The following is an 18,668-nucleotide window of genomic DNA, read 5'->3' as shown; positions in this document are numbered from 1 at the left end:
GTCAGGGTCCACGTTCAAGGCCTACTGAAATGCGATTTTCTTATTTAAACGAGGATAGCAGGTGCATTCTATGTGTCATACTTGATCATTTCGCGATATTGCCATATTTTTGCTGAAAGGATTTAGTAGAGAACATGGACGATAAAGTTCGCAACTTTTGGTCGCTGATTTAAAAGCTTTGCCTGTACCGGAAGTAGCAGACGAGTAGCGTGACGTCACAGGTTGTGGAGCTCCTCACATCTGCACATTGTTTACAATCGCGAGAGCGATTCGGACTAAAAAAGCGACGATTTCCCCATTAATTTGAGTGAGGATGAAAGATTCGTGGATGAGGAAAGTGAGAGTGAAGGACTAGAGGGCAGTGGGAGCGATTTAGATAGGGAAGATGCTGTGAGAGGCGGGTGGGACCTGATATTCAGCTAGGAAATATCTATCTATCTACTAAAACAGTAAATAAACACAAGACATATATATACTCTATTAGCCACAACACAACCAGGCTTATATTTAATATGCCACAAATTAATACCGCATAACAAACACCTCCCCCCTCCCGTCCATATAACCCGCCAATACAACTCGAACACCTGCACAACACACTCAATCCCACAGCCCAAAGTACCGTTCACCTCCCCAAAGTTCATACAACACATATATTTCCCCAAAGTCCCCAAAGTTACGTACGTGACATGCACATAGCGGCACGCACGTACGGGCAAGCGATCAAATGTTTGGAAGCCGCAGCTGCATGCGTACTCACGGTACCGCGTCTGCGCATCCAACTCAAAGTCCTCCTGGTAAGAGTCTCTGTTGTCCCAGTTCTCCACAGGCCAATGGTAAAGCTTGACTGTCATCTTCCGGGAATGTAAACAATGAAACACCGGCTGTGTTTGTGTTGCTGCAGTCGGCCGCAATACACCGCTTCCCACCTACAGCTTTCTTCTTTGCGGTCTCCATTGTTCATTGAACAAATTGCAAAAGATTCACCAACACAGATGTCCAGAATACTGTGGAATTTTGCAATGAAAACAGACGACTTAATAGCTGGCCACCATGCTGTCCCAAAATGTCCTCTACAATCCATGACGTCACGCGCTGACGTCATCATACCGAGACGTTTTCAGCAAGATATTTCGCGCAAAATTTAAAATTGCACTTTAGTAAGCTAACCCGGCCGTATTGGCATGTGTTGCAATGTTAAGATTTCATCATTGACATATAAACTATCAGACTGCGTGGACAGTAGTAGTGGGTTTCAGTAGGCCTTTAATCAATTCATGGTACAAATATATACTATCAGCTCACACAAGTTAATCATCAGAGTATATACATTGAATTATTTACATTATTTACAATCCGGGGGGTGGGATGTGGAGGGGGCTGGGGCGCGGGGGTTAGGTTTGGTTGCTATCAGCACTTCAGTCATCAACAATTATATCATCTGAGAAATGGACATTGAAACAGTGTAGGTCTGACTTGGTAGGATATGTACAGCGAGCAGTGAACATAGTGAGCTCAGAAAGCATAACAACAAGTATATACATTTGATTATTTACATTTGATTATTTACACATTATTATGTGGTGGGGGCAGGGGGTTAGGCAAGGGTTGTAGTTGCCTGGAGGTGTTCTTTTCGTGCAGTTTTGAAGGAGGACATAGATGCACTTTCTTTTACACCTGTTGGGAGTGCATTCCGTATCCATGTTCAGGGGGAAATTGGAATGAGAGCCTTCATCAAATGGTTCATTCTCTTTGGCTGGAGGAAGTAAATACTGTCCTGCCATCTCCCTCTCTTCACTTGTGTAGCTGCACTATAGTATGTTGCGGAAATATCCACCGGCGACGCTTTAAGAGCAGTGCTGGACAATGAATTGACGGCCAAGGACGTAGAATTGACTCATTGGCTAGAGATGCTTAATCTGACTCTCGCCAGATCCTTGTAGTTCGCTGAGCTCCACACAAGGATCTGGGATTGAGGGCAATGCAAAGTTCTTCAATCAGTGGACAGGACACTGCGCAATATGGACGACATCCATCCATCCATCCATCCATCCATCCATTTTCTACCGCTTGTCCCTTTTGGGGTCGCGTGGGGTGGAGGAGCCTATCTCAGCTGCATTCAGGCAGAAGGCGGTGTACACCCTGGACAAGTCGCCGCCTCATAACAGGGCCAACACAGATAGACAGACACCATTCACACTCACATTCACACGCTAGGGCCAATTTAGTGTTGCCAATCAACCTATCCCCAGGTGCATGTCTTTGGAGGTGGGAGGAAGCCGGAGTACCCGGAGGGAACCCACGCAGTCATGGGGAGAACATGCAAACTCCACACAGAAAGATCCCGAGCCCGGGATTGAACTCAGGACTACTCAGGACCTTCGTATTGTGAGACACATGCACTAACCCCTGTTTCACCGTGCTGCCCATATAGACTACATACGATATAAATTAAATACATTTGGCCGACAATAGAGCTTTTAATATTGTCCTGTCAGGATGATAATGCATGTTGATGACACGTTATAGCTGTGTCCCGCAAATTAGATAGGGACAAGTGAACGAAGGCGTCCTCAAAACAATGTAACGCCCCTGCTGGCAGCTAATGTGCCTCCACAGTGCAGCTTCTAAATCACAAATTCTCGCCTTCTTGGTGGTAAATAAACTGTTTCTTTACAAGTATTATTATCACTAGAGGACTGAAGGAAAAGGTATAGCTTAATGTGTTACTCCACATGCCATAGGAGTGTACACAAAAGCATTGCTAACCACTAAGCTAGAGCTGAACATCCAAACAGGGTGGGCAAATCGATACAAATTTAAACGGTAATGGTACCAAGTATAATATCAGTATACTGTCAATACTACAGTAATTGGATCAATATTTTTGTTATCTAATAAATTGTCGTTTTTGTCATTGTTTACAAAGACAGGAAATAAGCTAGAGCTATGTATTAATACTGTTTGTCTGTGTGTTGGTCTTGCTTTGGAATTCATTTGTAGCCCTTTCAGAGATCACATTTCCATTCACATGTTGCACAATGAGATAAGCCTGGGTGATATATTCACACATACAGTATATTTAATTTTATTTATGGTTTATTGTATATTATCACCTGGTTTGATCTGTCCCATATGCGGCAGAAACTTCAAAGCTCGTATTGGCTTGTACAGCCACTACAGAGCACATCATTCTTAGGGACGATGGACCCCTATCTTCTAACAAGAAGAGGAGCCAGCAAGCAAGCAGTATTTAATATATTTAACTCTGTTGCACTGTTAGCTATAAGATAACTAGCAAAACAGTGAAACACAAGCATAACATACTGGTAATGACATTGACTGGCTGCATGCAGGGCTGACTTAGCCTAAAGGGGGGGCCCTGGAGCTTAAAGGCGATTTGAAACCTCAACATCCCCCCCACCCAAAAACACAGTTTGAAAAAAAAAAAAATCATGATTACACTCAACAGAACAGCAACAAAGCAATAGTATCACCCATTTTAAAAATAATTTCGCTCATGAATACATGTCCTTCACGACATGCACATGCAATGTAATAAAAGCTTGTCAACTTCAAGGAAAGTGCTGGCGATCCGGGAGACTGCCTGTGTTTTAGCTTAATAGTAGTCGCTGGTCTCTCACACAGGCGATGTTGGTTCGGGCCCCGCTCGGAGCAGTAGGAAAAAACAACGCAGCCGAGAGAGAAAGAGTACACAATCGCTAGATGAACCTGAGCTGTTTGTGATTGACAGCTATGAACACCAATCATTGCATTCCGCCGTCAATAACGGGGGCCCTGGGCTTTAGTACAGGTAAGCATTAAGGCGGCCTTGGCTGCGTGTGAGCCGCATCGTAGTGTAACAACCTGGTATTTACAGTTTGTGTGGTGTTGGACTTGTCCGACTTTTTGTGTTGCTATACACGCCGTAATCAGTAGCAGAGTCTAAAGGGTGTGTCTGTTGGCGCAACTGAGAGAGAGAGAGCGCGGCTGCTGTTGACACACTTGACAGAGAGTATGGTTTTTGCGTGGTTTGTAGGGCAAAAAATTTACAGATTTGCTAGATAGTAGTTTTTGCCAATGTTTTTTGGTCTGGTCATGGCCGACAATAAACAGTTTTGCTCAATAAATTAATCAATAGACCTCCTGTCCTCCTTAAAGCATCCCAACAGACATTACGATAATTATAAATAAAGTTGATTTGATTTGATTTGATTTGAACAGTGTTGACGAACATTGTTTTATTGTTTTTACCTGTCACTCACAGATTTGCATTGCAAAATTGTACAGAATAAAGTGGTAATAATTGATGATTATTTTGTTTAGCATTTTGGTTGTATTGTACAACTCAGTGGCCTAGTGGTTAGAGTGTCCGCCGTGAGATCGGTAGGTTGTGAGTTCAAACCCCGGCCGAGTCATACCAAAGACTATGAAAATGGGACCCATTACCTCCCTGCTTGGCACTCAGCATCAAGGGTTGGAATTGGGGGTTAAATCACCAAAATGATTCCCGGGCGCGGCCCACTGCTCCCCTCACCTCCCAGGGGGCGAACAAGGGGATGGGTCAAATACAGAGGACACATTTCACCACACCTAGTGTGTGTGTGTGACAATCATTGGTACTTTACTTTAACTTTAACTTTGTGCTCAGAGAACGCCTGAGCAGTGCCCAATTGCGCAGGTACGCACCTTAGAGGGAACATTGCTTCTGCTGGTATGCATTTTTTCTTATCGATTTTGTCAAACATGAAATCAACAAGAAGCTTTTGCACGCAACTAAAAGTAATAAACGCATTCAGATGTCAACACACTTGAAGTGATAACAGCAACTTTTGCTAAATGCACTATTCTGCAGTTATCAACTCAAGAGTAAGAAAACCTCTGTCTTTGAAATAGAACCCAAAGGTTGTAATAACCTATACGCCTAAATTTGATATGACAATACTTTTGAGTGTTGTAAAACGGTGTGTGTGTGTGTGTGTGTGTGTGTGTGTGTGTGTGTGTGTGTGTGTGTGTGTGTGTGTGTGTGTGTGTGTGTGTGTGTGTGTGTGTGTGTGTGTGTGTGTGTGTGTGTGTCTGTCTCAGGGTTTTAGACTTTTTCACAGTCTGTCTCCTGTCATCTTTGTAGGGCTGGTTCATATTTCCCACTATGTCTCTGACTTAGACACGCAGTAGATAAAAATATCCGCAATAGCAGACAGGCAGGTCTCCTTGGTGTGGTATTTCAGTTTTTCATTTCATTCTCTTAAACTGCGCCAAAGCTAACTGTTCTTCAAAGTCTGCGAAAGTCTGTGGTGTGTTTGCATATGCACAGAACAACGGAATACAGTGGAACCCTTAAAGGTGACGCTGGTTGACATCCATCCATCCATTTTCTACCACTTATCCTTTTCGGGGTCGCAGGGGGTGCAAGTTCTAATTTCAAAAGTCTTTCACTTATGTGATGAGATTTGATTTGTTGCTGAGTAAAAAAAATTGAACTGTTCATGCAATATTTTAAGGAACATTTTAAAATCCCTAAATGTCATACAAGTTTAGGGTTGGCCATCGATCATCAATGGGAACCAGGGCTAACGTTACAATTCTCCCGAATCATTAAAAATTTTAAAATTTTGATTCCTATTTTCAATGCCTGACAGTAAGAAATAGTCGCTCAATAAGGAAGAAATAGCCTCCGCCAACAAAGAAGAAAGAGCTGCCACTAACGAAGAAGAATTAGCCACCAGGAATGAAGAAGAAATGGCTGTCGCCAACAAAGATGAAATAACCGCTAGCAACGAAAAAGAAGTAGCTGTCAGCAACAAGGAAATAATCGCCAGCAATGAAGAACATATAGCTGTCGCCAACAAAGAAGAAGTAGCTGCCGCTAACGAAGAAGAAATAGCTACTAGCAATGAGGAAGAAATGGTCTCCCCCTATAAAGAAGAAGTAGCCGCCACTAATGAAGTCATCTCAGGGCCTGTCCCACAGAACCGTTTTTAGGTGAAAACGGTCACAATATGTACTGTTTCAGCCTTTTATCCCCACTAACAACGTTTTTGGTGGTTTGAAGCAAATGTTTTTGAGAACAGCCTCCATAGTGGGAAGGTCTGAAAACTCTGGCATTGTCGTTTCCGTGGGGCATCCAGGTCGTTGTAATCTCAGGTAATTCAATCGATCGCCACTGGACTGTTTGGTTTGTCTTAGATGACGTTTCGCCTCTCGTCCCAGTAGGCTTCATCAGTTCATGCTCATAGACTTCGATTGGTCAGACCTAGCCTTACACTTACATTGGTCAGATCTTGTCTAGCGGCTAGTGCCAAAACTCCAAATATTTTTTACTCCAACCCCCCCCCCCCTTTTTGAAAATTATCTGTCTAGGGTACACTACAACAGGCTGCCTGCGACCAGGAAAAGCAGAAAGAAAAAGTCAAATGAACAATAAAAAAAAAGTGTAAAATATAATAAAAGACAGTAAGATAAAATGACCAATAATTAATTATTTAGTAAATAAATGTGATTAGAATTTCTTTAAAATAATAGCTACAGCTTGAACAAAGCTGTTTCTATACTAATGGGGTGGAGTGTCTCACTGGCTTGAGTGGCTGTCTAGAAACTGTAAGGGTTCCTGATACAATTCCAGTTCAGCCCCTTCATACGATAAAACAAAATCACCATGTGGATCAAAATGTCTTCTACTTTTCCATTTATTCTATTTTAAATAGAATAAATGGAAAGGTTCCGAAAAAATAGATTTAAATGATTATCTAAATAGTGTAGTTCCTGTTGTACTCATCAGGCTAAGTTTGGGACCAAGGTACTACATTTTGTGCCACCTAATGTGTCTCATGTGTGCTGGTACGACAGTTAAAGGGGGACTGCACTGTTTTGGAATTTTGCCTATTGTTCACAATCATTATTAAAGACATGACGACGGATGTATTTTTTTCTATTTTTCTAAATATTAAACAAATGCAATCAAAATTCCGCCTACAATGGAGCTTATGGGAGCCGCTCTATTCTGCCTATAAAGCCCTTAAAGTGGAACTGCACTTTTTTTTTTAATGTTGCCTATCGTTCACAATCATGAGAGACAAGATTATAAAAGTTTTTTCTTTTGCAGTCTAACATGTAAAAATCAGCTCGTTTTAGGTGGCTAGCAATGCAGCTAATGGGAGCAATTAATTCTACCTCTAAATAACTTTAAAATGCATTCAAAAACCGTCAACAATACTTCATTTACTTTCCGTAATCTGTATAATAACCAAACTGCAGCGACATTGTTATTGTAAGAGAGAACACTGAGAAACTCTCTTTCTAGTAACAAACCGGCATGCTTTGGTGTTAGCTGTAACAGCTAACTACAGAAAGAGATAAGCTAGCTTCTAGATCAGCACAAATCGCGTTTGAGTTTGTAATGCACAAACAACACTGCTATAGGACTCCAAACTGTACTGGCTGAAAAACATGAACAATCATATTACAATATCTGTTAAGTATTAGCCTACATTTCATGTTTTGTTTGTACACAGCTGAGCTAGCCGGAGTGTGTATTCACTGTAGTTGTAATAACACGCCTGACGTGCTGCATGTATCATGGTCGATATTAAAGTGACCCACTTGATGGACAGTTGTTCGTCTGGTCCAGCTGGCCGGTGAAGTTTCCTGTTGATAATAGGTAAGCACTCCATCCATCCATCCATCCATCTATCTTCTTCCGCTTATCCGAGGTCGGGTCGCGGGGGCAGCAGCCTAAGCAGGGAAGCCCAGACTTTCCTCTCCCCAGCCACTTCGTCCAGCTCCTCCCGGGGGATCCCGAGGCGTTCCCAGGCCAGCCGGGAGACATAGTCTTCCCAACGTGTCCTGGGTCTTCCCCGTGGCCTCCTACCGGTCGGACGTGCCCGAAACACCTCCCGAGGGAGGCGTTCGGGTGGCATCCTGACCAGATGCCCGAACCACCTCATCTGGCTCCTCTCGATATGGAGGAGCAGCGGCTTTACTTTGAGCTCCCCCCGGATGACAGAGCTTCTCACCCTATCTCTAAGGGAGAGCCCCGCCACCCGGCGGAGGAAACTCATTTCGGCCACTTGTACCCGTGATCTTGTCCTTTCGGTCATGACCCAAAGCTCATGACCATAGGTGAGGATGGGAACGTAGATCGACCGGTAAATCGAGAGCTTTGCCTTCCGGCTCAGCTCCTTCTTCACCAAAACGGATCGATACAGCGTCCGCATTACTGAAGATGCCGCACCGATCCGCCTGTCGATCTCACGATCCACTCTTCCCTCACTCGTGAACAAGACTCCGAGGTACTTGAACTCCTCCACTTGGGGCAAGATCTCCTCCCCAACCCGGAGATGGCACTTCACCCTTTTCCGGGCGAGAACCATGGACTCAGATTTGGAGGTGCTGATTCCCATCCCAGTCGCTTCACACTCGGCTGCGAACCGATCCAGTGAGAGCTGAAGATCTTGGCCAGATGAAGCCATCAGGACCACATCATCTGCAAAAAGCAGAGACCTAATCCTGCAGCCACCAAACCAGATACCCTCAACGCCCTGACTGCGCCTAGAAATTCTGTCCATAAAGGTTATGAACAGAATCGGTGACAAAGGGCAGCCCTGGCGGAGTCCAACCCTCACTGGAAACGTGTCCGACTTACTGCCGGCAATGCGGACCAAGCTCTGACACCGATTATACAGGGAGCGAACCGCCACAATAAGACAGTCCGTTACCCCATACTCTCTGAGCACTCCCCACAGGACTTCCCGGGGTACACGGTCGAATGCCTTCTCCAAGTCCACAAAGCACATGTAGACTGGTTGGGCAAACTCCCATGCACCCTCAAGGACCCTGCCGAGAGTATAGAGCTGGTCCACAGTTCCACGACCAGGACGAAAACCACACTGTTCCTCCTGAATCCGAGGTTCGACTATCCGGCATAGCCTCCTCTCCAGTACACCTGAATAGACCTTACCGGGAAGGCTGAGGAGTGTGATCCCACGATAGTTGGAACACACCCTCCGGTTCCCCTTCTTAAAGAGAGGAACCACCACCCCGGTCTGCCAATCCAGAGGTACCGCCCCCGATGTCCACGCGATGTTGCAGAGTCTTGTCAACCAAGACAGCCCCACAACATCCAGAGCCTTAAGGAACTCCGGGCGGATCTCATCCACCCCCGGGGCCTTGCCACCGAGGTAAGCACTCCATTTACGTCAAAATAGCTTGTCTCCAAAATCCACATTTGCCGTTTCGCGTCGCTTTCACCTCACTCTCTCGGCTTCCATCTGCTCCAATGTCTCACTCTTCCTTCAGGCTCGCTTCTATAAGCAGCAGTATATTTAGCTTCAAAAATATAAGATTTTGAATCCTTATTTGTCAAAAAATAGTCGTCTTCGTTGTCTGCTTCCAAGTCTTTAATGATTACAACACACACAAGCATGTTTGATTCCGGAAGTACGAACAAACAGTTGTTGCCAGAAGTCAGACGTGCGCTGCTATGGAAACAGAAATCAATGCGCAGAAGAAATCAGTCCCGGAAATGATTAAAATAATCAAAATACGGTAAATATTGAACATATTACATATTGTTATGAATGTGTCTGTTACAACTTTATGTATATACTTACAGTGTGTAAATAAAACGTTGCTGGAGGGTTTTGAAGTTGTTTTAGAGAGCTTTGAAGGCTACAGCGGTGACTCCCATTAGCCGCATCTTTCAAGCGTTTTCTATCATCTTTAAAATCCTAAAAAAAAAAAGTGCGTTCTTGTTTCTCATGATTGTGAACGAAAGGCAAAATTTAAAAAAAAGTGCAGTTCCCTTTAAGAAAAAACATCCAAACACCGCCAATAAGGTTTTATATTAATGATGTAAGTATACACAGTATGTAATGTTAGTAACAGGCACATTCATAAGAACATTTGATATTTATGTATTTCGCTTATCTTAAACGTCTGTGGCGCATTTAATTTTAAAAAAGTTGTTTGCTTTATTTTTCCAACTACATCACTGATTCCTGCTCACTGCAGACTATTAGAGCCAACAAACATAATAAACATTACTTAATGTCTGTTGTCACTAGGATGCCGACTGCTAGGATATTCATATATTCCCATTTAGATGAAGAATGACTCATATTCCTTGCAAAGAAAAGGTGGGTGGAACCGAGCGTCTTTTTGTGTCGTTCTCGCCATTTTCGGGTCTAAAATGGCTGTCAAAATGTACCAACTTGTCGGATTACAGAGGCATGATTTATGATCTACAATAAAGTTTGACGAGCAAGGAAACGAGGAAGCAGCTGATCGGTCAATCATGTCAACATTAACACACAAGCTCATGATCACGTCACAATAAATAGTTTGTCTGCGTTAGCGCTTATGATAACAATATCACTATCACTTTGTTAATATTCATGTCACAAAATATAAACAGAGTATTGTTGGCGCTTTTTGAATGTTGTTTTTTATTGGGTTTTATGGGCGGAATAGAGGCCATCCCATTGGCACAGCTGTAAGCAGACTTTTATTTACATTTATTTATGAGTTAGAATGCTTTTTTTTTTTTATTATGATTTTGAACGATAAGCGAAATTTAAAAAAAAAAGTGCAGTTCCCTTTTAAGCTCTTTGAATCCTGTCATGTTGAAATGCATGTGGATGTTTCTTCTTTTGGTAGACCATTTAACTTGCATGGATTAATTCTTGGCCCTTCTAGGACCTATGTGAAGCCCCCCCCCTACCCCGCCTTCCGCCCGAATGCAGCTAAGATAGGCTCCAGCACCCCCCGCGACCCCAAAAGGGACAAGCGGTAGAAAATGGATGGATGGATAACTTAAGAATGATAATAATTAGACCACAAATCTTTGTAGCACAAACATAGCGCAAACAAATGGGAGAAGTTAGGACATATTTTGATATAGTTGGGGAGGGGGGTCTAGTTATAATTAATTACATGTTAATAACATAAAACCATAGAACTTTAACTTAAAAACTATTATAATAACTAATAATAATTTTGTAGCACAAATTTTGCATGAATGATTGTTTTAACAAGTTGGGGGGTGGGGAGGCTGGTTATGAATATTGTAACGTTAATAACTTAAGAACTATAATAGTCAGACCAAAGATTTTTGCAGCACAAAGGAATGGGAAAAGTCTGGGGTGGGGTGATTTGGACACGGTAGAGGGGCTGGATGACATCACTAATCAGAAAATGTATTTTATAATAACTTAAAAACTGTAACAGCACAAACGAATTGTTTGCATCACAAACCAGAGCAAATGAAAATGTTTGCATCACAAACCAGCACAAACGTTTGGGACAAGTTTGTGGAGATTTGTACGAGATTGGGGGGCCAACTTCATACAGGTCTGCAGCCCATTTCTCTCGCTTCCATCTATGCCCCCTAGCTCACTCGTTTGCATACCACCCTTGCCCCATTCCCTTGCACAAGACCGGGTTTGATTGATTGATGTATGCTGTTGTGGATAGTGACACAAATATTAATCATCTCCAGCCCTCAGGTCACTGGCCCATACACTCTCTTAAAGGAGGACAGCTTCATATTACTCTCTCTACAACTCTCTGTGTTGTACGCAGCATGTCCTTGTTCTACTGTGTAAAAACAAAATAAAAAACATTAGCGTGACCATAATTGCACCTTTTTAGCAGAGTGGAGAGATGGTGCTCCACAAGGTCAGCTCTGTTTGTGGAAAAAGCAGCATAAGGATGGTTTGTGTTAATGGAAGGTGCACAACTTGTAGCGTGTGCCTGTATGTGTTGTGTGTTTTCCATTGCTACAACAGTGAATCACTCATGCATTCATTCTGCCATCTTTTCTTCTTTTTTTTTTTTTTGCATTCTCATTTCTGCTCAGACTCTTTCCCACTATGTCTCTCTGCGTTCCCTCCCTCTTTTCATGCTCCATCTCCCACATCCACTCTGTTCTTCACCTCCCCCCGTGGTGCAGAGGTGGGTCTTGGAGCCGGGGGGGTTGCTGCTGGGTTGACGTTGTGGTGGGTGGAAGTTGTGAGGTTGACGTGTGGCCAATGTGGGACATTGAGCAGTGGGGGTGTGGCCGCTTGTCTGCCTCGGAGCCCCTAACGAGAGCTTGATTCATTGCACAAGGGGCTCCCATAGGGACAGAATTAGAGGTGCTCAGTCTAAGCGCTCCCCGGAGACATTAAAAGGATATTTAATCTAGCCACCACACAGGCTGCGTCCATTGCGCTGTGTGCGCGTCTGTTTTAGTTTGTGTGCATGCAAAAGAAAAATACACTCTTGAAGCAAAACCATGTTCTATTGCTGTATAATCCATCATGTCAGCATTTTAATTGCAATTTAAAATACTTCATCCACACATCCCTTTCAGAAATGCAGTATTTTTTGTTGGCTGAAAAAGTAGTTGTGTGGAAAATTGGTATTAGTCAGTGGGCAAACTAAAAAAAAATGTTTAAAGAAGTTTTTTAAAGAAAAACTTAGCAAACTGGCTTATTAATCAGGCTTGGCTGTGTTTATTATTAATTACACCACATTCAAATTCTTTAAATTATTAAGTATTCAGTACACAGCTGCCATAGGCCAGTCCAATGGAAATTATGTTGGATGACTAAAATATATTGGATATGCTTTGGTGTAAATTTAGTGTGAATTTTGCTCCACATAACCCGTATTTTGAGTCTGTCTGCAAGATGTTCCACACAGGATATAATTTATCTTTCGAAAATGTACAATGTTTAAGTATATATTTTGGAAGTCATCACCGCAATATTTTTTAATGCATATAGTCTAAAAAAAACTTGATAAATATTATATTGTTTTATCTTTTTGTGTTCCCTCACAGCCTGATCAGAGGCTGAGAGCTTTACTTATCGTAAATTCTGGACTATAGCTGGGTTGCAATCATGTGATCTAGAGGCACTTCCGGGTTTCAGGCAATGGTCCAGGGCCCTATTAGGCTACTGTTTATTTACCTGAGTCAGGACGTATTTTGAAAGGTTTAGACGCAAATATATAAGCGATCATAAACATTTAAAAAAAAAATGTGATGCAGTAGAATTATACACTCTTAAGAAAAATATATTTTTTAATGATTTGAACCATTTACATCACCACGACGTTACTGCTTGCTACAACCTCACTTCCTTTGATACTTACAGTATTTAGAGAAGAAAAGATTAGAGGCAGATCATGTATTTACATCTGAGAGGTCCACGAATTAAGCATTAATTGTGAATATGAGTCTGAATGTTGTCTGTCTATCTGTGTTGGCCCTATGATGAGGTGGCGACTTGTTCAGGGTGTACCCCGCCTTCCACCCGATTACAGCTGATATAGGCTCCAGCACCCCCCGCGACCCCAAAGGGAATAAGCGGTAGAAAATGGATGGATGGATGGTGAAAGACAAAGTTGGACTTATTCGTGCATCGTTAAGTTACGTATTTGATTGACACAAAGAGTGGGCTAAATTGAGCATTTTCAAGCATAAAAATTAGCAGTGCTAAAAAAAAAGATTAACATCTGATGCACAATTCTTATTTATGCCAATTATATATAAATTCATACATTTTCAATAATTGATTAAAAAAAAGTTTAAAAAGACATTTTAAAGCAGGCACTTTGTAAATAACAATTTAGGTTATGTGTTTGTGTTACAGCTTAGTTGTTATTGGCCACATAGCATGGTAGTTAATTGTTGTTGTGTGTTAACAGTTACACAAGATGGCGGCGCGCACAGACGCAGCGGCTTACGGCTCTCCATTTCAGTGCTCTTTCTTCCTTCTTTTCTTCATGTTTTTTTTCCTTTTGTGCACCACCTGTACTGCAAACACCCGGTACACCCGCCAGTCACTCTTGGATATCGGTAACTCGCACCAGATATCTGTTTCGAGCGACTTTCACCACGAGCACAACATCCCAGATGACATAGCGAGAGCACAGGGCTCTCCGTGGTTTGTTGTCGGGTCTGGGAGACGGCGCAGACGGAGGAGGGAGAGGAAGCAGAAGCGTGGCCGCAGGTCCGGCGTCTTGCTCAGGCTTAGGAAACAACCCCACAATCCACCTCTACCGAGCCTGTTCCTCTCTAATGCCAGATCCCTTGTACAGAAGATGGACGACCTGGAGTTACAACTTGCTGGAAACCGCTATGTTCGGGACTGTTGTGCTATGATTATCACCGAAACCTGGCTTCACCCGGAAATACCCGATGCTAGCATGCAGCTAGCCGGACGCACTCTGCTCCGCCGGGACAGAACTAAGGACTCCGGTAAGAGCAGAGGAGGGGGGCTCTGTATCTACGTGCATGAGAACTGGTGCAACAACGGGACAATCACTGAACAGCACTGTTGCCCGGACGTGGAGTACATGTCTGTTAGATGTCGGCCTTTTTTTCTCCCGAGAGAGCTGTCTGTTGTTATCATCACGGCTGTGTATATTCCACCGGACTCCAAAGTAAACACAGCGCTCTCTCTTCTGCTGAACACCGTCAACGAACAGCAGCGGGCCGACGGTGTTCATATCATAGCAGGGGATTTTAATAAGGCCAATCTGAAGACTGTACTCCCTAAGTTCTACCAGCACGTGAAGTGTTCTACAAGGGGCAAGAACACCCTGGACCACGTGTATACCAACATAAAGCACGCGTACAGAGATACACCCCTCCCCCAGCTTGGACAGTCAGACCATCTTTCCCTCCTGCTCTCTCCTACCTACACCCCCATCAGACGCCAGGCCAGGCCTATCACAAAGACTGTTATGACCTGGCCTGACGATGCACTCCCCAAACTTCAGGACTGCTTCCAACACACAGACTGGGACCTCTTCCAACAACAGGAGCTGGAGACAGCCACAGGAACGGTGCTGGACGACATAAAGTTCTGCATCGGGAATGTGACTGTGGAAAAAACCATCCGGGTTTACCCCAACAAGAAACCCTGGATGACCAGCCAGGTCCGCACACTCCTCAGGGCCCGCGACGCAGCCTTCAGGTCAGGGGACAGGGCACTGTACAGTGTTGCTAGAGCCGACCTGAAGAGAGGGATTAAAAAAGCAAAGGCGGACCACAGGAGGTGCATAGAGTCCCATCTGTCCAGCAAAAACTCACGGGAGGTGTGGCGGGACATTCATGACATCACGAACTTCAGAGGCTGCAATATGACAACTGCGGATCAGAGTGCGACACTGGCAGAGGAGCTTAACTGTTTCTTTGCCCGTTTCGAAACCCCCCAGCGACACTCATCTGCTCCAGCCCTGCCCCCGCCCCCACCGGGCTCCGGCGCCACTCCACTTACTGTACAGGAGCACAGTGTCAGACGAGTATTCCTGGCTGTGAACCCCAGGAAGGCTACCGGACCAGACGGAGTACCTGGAAAGGTGCTCAGGACGTGCGCCCACCAGCTCGCTCCCCCCCTCACCAGGATCTTCAACCTCTCCCTGGCTCAGGCAGTCATCCCATCCTGCCTGAAGTCATCTACAATAATCCCGGTGCCGAAGAAGTCTCCCATCACCAGCCTGAATGATTACCGACCAGTGGCCCTCACTCCGGTAATCATGAAGTGCTTCGAGCGACTTGTTCTCCAGCACATCAAGGACCATATCCCTCCAGACTTCGACCCCCACCAGTTCGCATACCGGGCGAACAGGTCCACAGAGGACGCCATCGCTGTTGCTCTCCACTCTGCTCTGAACCACCTGGAGCAGCAGCAGAGCTACGTCCGGATGCTCTCTGTGGACTATAGCTCTGCCTTCAATACAATAATCCCGGACAGACTCTGCAATAAACTGGACACTCTTGGCCTCCCCCCTCTCACAAACGCCTGGATAAGGGACTTCCTAACGGACCGACCCCAGAATGTGAGACTTGGCCCGCACCTCTCATCCTCCCACACGCTGAGCATCGGCTCCCCACAGGGCTGTGTGCTGAGCCCCCTCCTCTACTGCCTTTACACCCATGACTGCAGTCCGGCCCACAGTGACAACCTTACCGTCAAGTTCGCCGACGATACCACAGTGGTCGGGCTCATCTCCAGGGGTGACGAGGCTGCCTACAGAGAGGAGGTCCTGAAGCTGACGGCCTGGTCTTCGGAGAACAACCTCGCTCTCAACACCAGCAAGACCAGAGAGATCATCGTCGACTTCAGGAGGAGCAGCACCGACCCTGCCCCCCTCTACATCAACGGCGAGCGTGTAGAGAGGGTCCACACCTTCAGGTACCTTGGAGTCCACATCTCTAATGACTTCTCCTGGACAGTCAACACCACATCAATCATCAAGAAGGCTCAGCAGCGGCTACACTTCCTTAGAGTCCTCGGGAAGTACAACCTGAAGCCTGACCTGCTGCTGACCTTCTACCGCTCGTCCATCGAGAGCCTGCTGACCTACTGTATTACGGTATGGTACGGCAGCTCCACTGCAGCAGACAGGGAGAGGCTGCAAAGAGTGGTCAAGACGGCTCAGAAGATCATCGGCCGCCCTCTCCCCTCTCTGACGGACATCTACACCTCCCGCTGCCTCAACAGAGCCAGTGCCATCATCAAGGACAGCACCCACCCTGGCTCTGACCTGTTCCACCTGCTGCCCTCTGGGAAGCGCTACAGGTGCATTAAAACCAAAACAAACAGGCTAAAGAACAGCTTCTTCCCCAGGGCCATAACCATCCTGAACGGACTGCCCCATTGTCCCTCATAACTGCCTTCTCTTCGGTGCAATAACCCATTCCACCAACCACCCTGTTTTTGTTTTGTTTTTTCATGTATATATTCATTTCACACCATATTCATTGCACTTCTACATTTTTTATATTTTTATATATTTGCACATTGTTTTTCTAGCATGCACACATCGCACTGTATGGAATGGCCTCAATCTCGTTACCTTGCGTAATGACAATAAAGCTGATTCTGATTCACATCATGCTTTTTTATTTTTGTAGTTCACATCATAGGTAAGACTATTGTTCTGTTTGATCACCGATATGAAGTTCCGAAGCCGTCTACTTGGAAGACGTTGTAACTACACTCCATTCAGTTCAGAGTGATATTTATGTATAATGTGAGGTTGAGCAAATAGCATTAAGTCTTTAAAAAAATAAATAAAAAAGTAGTGCCGAGTATTTGTGGCAGTACAATTTTTTTGTTGCGGGCTGCCAAAATAAATGAATGTATGAGAAACATAGTGATCTTACATTGAGCCTAATAGATATTTAGGCTGAAAACTTAGTCAATTAACCAAACAATAATATAAAATTAACTTGATAACTTTGCCAGCCTCGATAACCGCCGTGTGCATGCGTTTTTACGGGCTGCAAGAGGCAGAGCGGTCACTCTTTGCAGCAGTCGCGGGCGTTTGTACTACATGCACCTAAACCGTAGTAATGATAAGTGCTATAAAACTCTTGCCGGTTAGTATGTATTACCGTATCAAATTAAAATGATTGAAAAAACGTAATTGATAACCACATGTTGATAACATTTTGGACCAACAAGCGTTAGCTTGCTAGCTAGTTTAAATACTAGCATGAAAACAAAAGACATTAATGTCTTTTCTCGTTAAAAAACGTCCTACCCCAATCTAAACTTGTATAAACTCATTATTGCCTAAACAACTAAGATACAGTATTCACATTGAACCATACTTCCCAACCTTGAGACCCCAGAATTAGAAAGCTATTCAAAGGAGGTGGTGTAATATATACACTATTCCCTCTAATTGTTCGTGTGTGAGCAAACGCAAAAATTCCATGAGCATTTAGTTGAGCACATGTGAGCAAGATTAGATGTGCACCTGTCCCAAACCTGACATCATAACAATTTAAATATATTGTTATATAATTATAATAATAATTAAATGAGAGCTGTCATTTCCATGAGATTATTTTCCTATATAGATGATTTGGCCCATTTACAATGAAAATAACAAAACAAATCTTGTATTTCACTAGCTACTAGTATTGTATGTCTGGGTCCTACTTTGGAAAGAATGTGTACCCCTTTCAGAGATCACATTTAGTTACTCTTAAAACATTCACATGTTGCACAATGAGATGTAAGCATGGGATAAAGTGTACATTCCTGTAACTTTCTGTCTGTAAAATATATTTTTTTATTAGCATTTCTGTAATCTAGTAACATAACTTTATGATTAATATCCATAAATTATCATTTTTAATAAATTACAGTAGAATAAGCACACATTTGATTGAGGAGTCATAGTGTAACGACCTGGAATTTACACATTATGTTTGATGTTGGAGTTGTCCGACTTTTTGTGTGGCCGTAAACGCATCAGTGGCTAAGTGCCATGAGTGCGTATGTTGGTGCAAGTGAGAAAGAGCGGTGGCTGCTCTTGATATGACAGATGCCAAAGAGTTGGTTTTAGCCTGGTTTGTACGGCAGACAATGACCAGTTTTGCAAGATATACCTTTTTTTACTAATGCTTTCGGCGTGGTTAAGGCAATACGGCCGAATATAAACAGTTTTGCTAAAAAAAGTGATTGATGGAGAATTCCTGTCCTCCTTAGAGCGTCTCGACAGACGTTACAATAATTGAACAGTGTTGACGACAGGGCCGGTTCTAGGTAGGCATATATGAGGGAGCAGTCAGAAATGTGAAGGGGGATCATGTGTACACGCTGCTCCATTAGGTTCCAGCACTTTTTTTCTGTGTTAATACAGTAGTCACATTGCTTTCTTCA

At 43.9% G+C, this 18,668-nt stretch overlaps 1 protein-coding gene across 1 annotated transcript in view; it reads left to right on the top strand.

Moving 5' to 3' along the window:
• Positions 1 to 18,668, top strand: part of pdss2 (prenyl (decaprenyl) diphosphate synthase, subunit 2) — a 78,747-nt gene that overhangs the window by 684 nt on the left and 59,395 nt on the right. The window lies entirely within an intron of this gene.

Source organism: Nerophis lumbriciformis, linkage group LG08, assembly GCF_033978685.3.
Source record: "Nerophis lumbriciformis linkage group LG08, RoL_Nlum_v2.1, whole genome shotgun sequence".
In the NCBI taxonomy this organism is placed as follows: domain Eukaryota; kingdom Metazoa; phylum Chordata; class Actinopteri; order Syngnathiformes; family Syngnathidae; genus Nerophis; species Nerophis lumbriciformis.
This window is presented reverse-complemented; position numbering and strand designations above follow the sequence as displayed.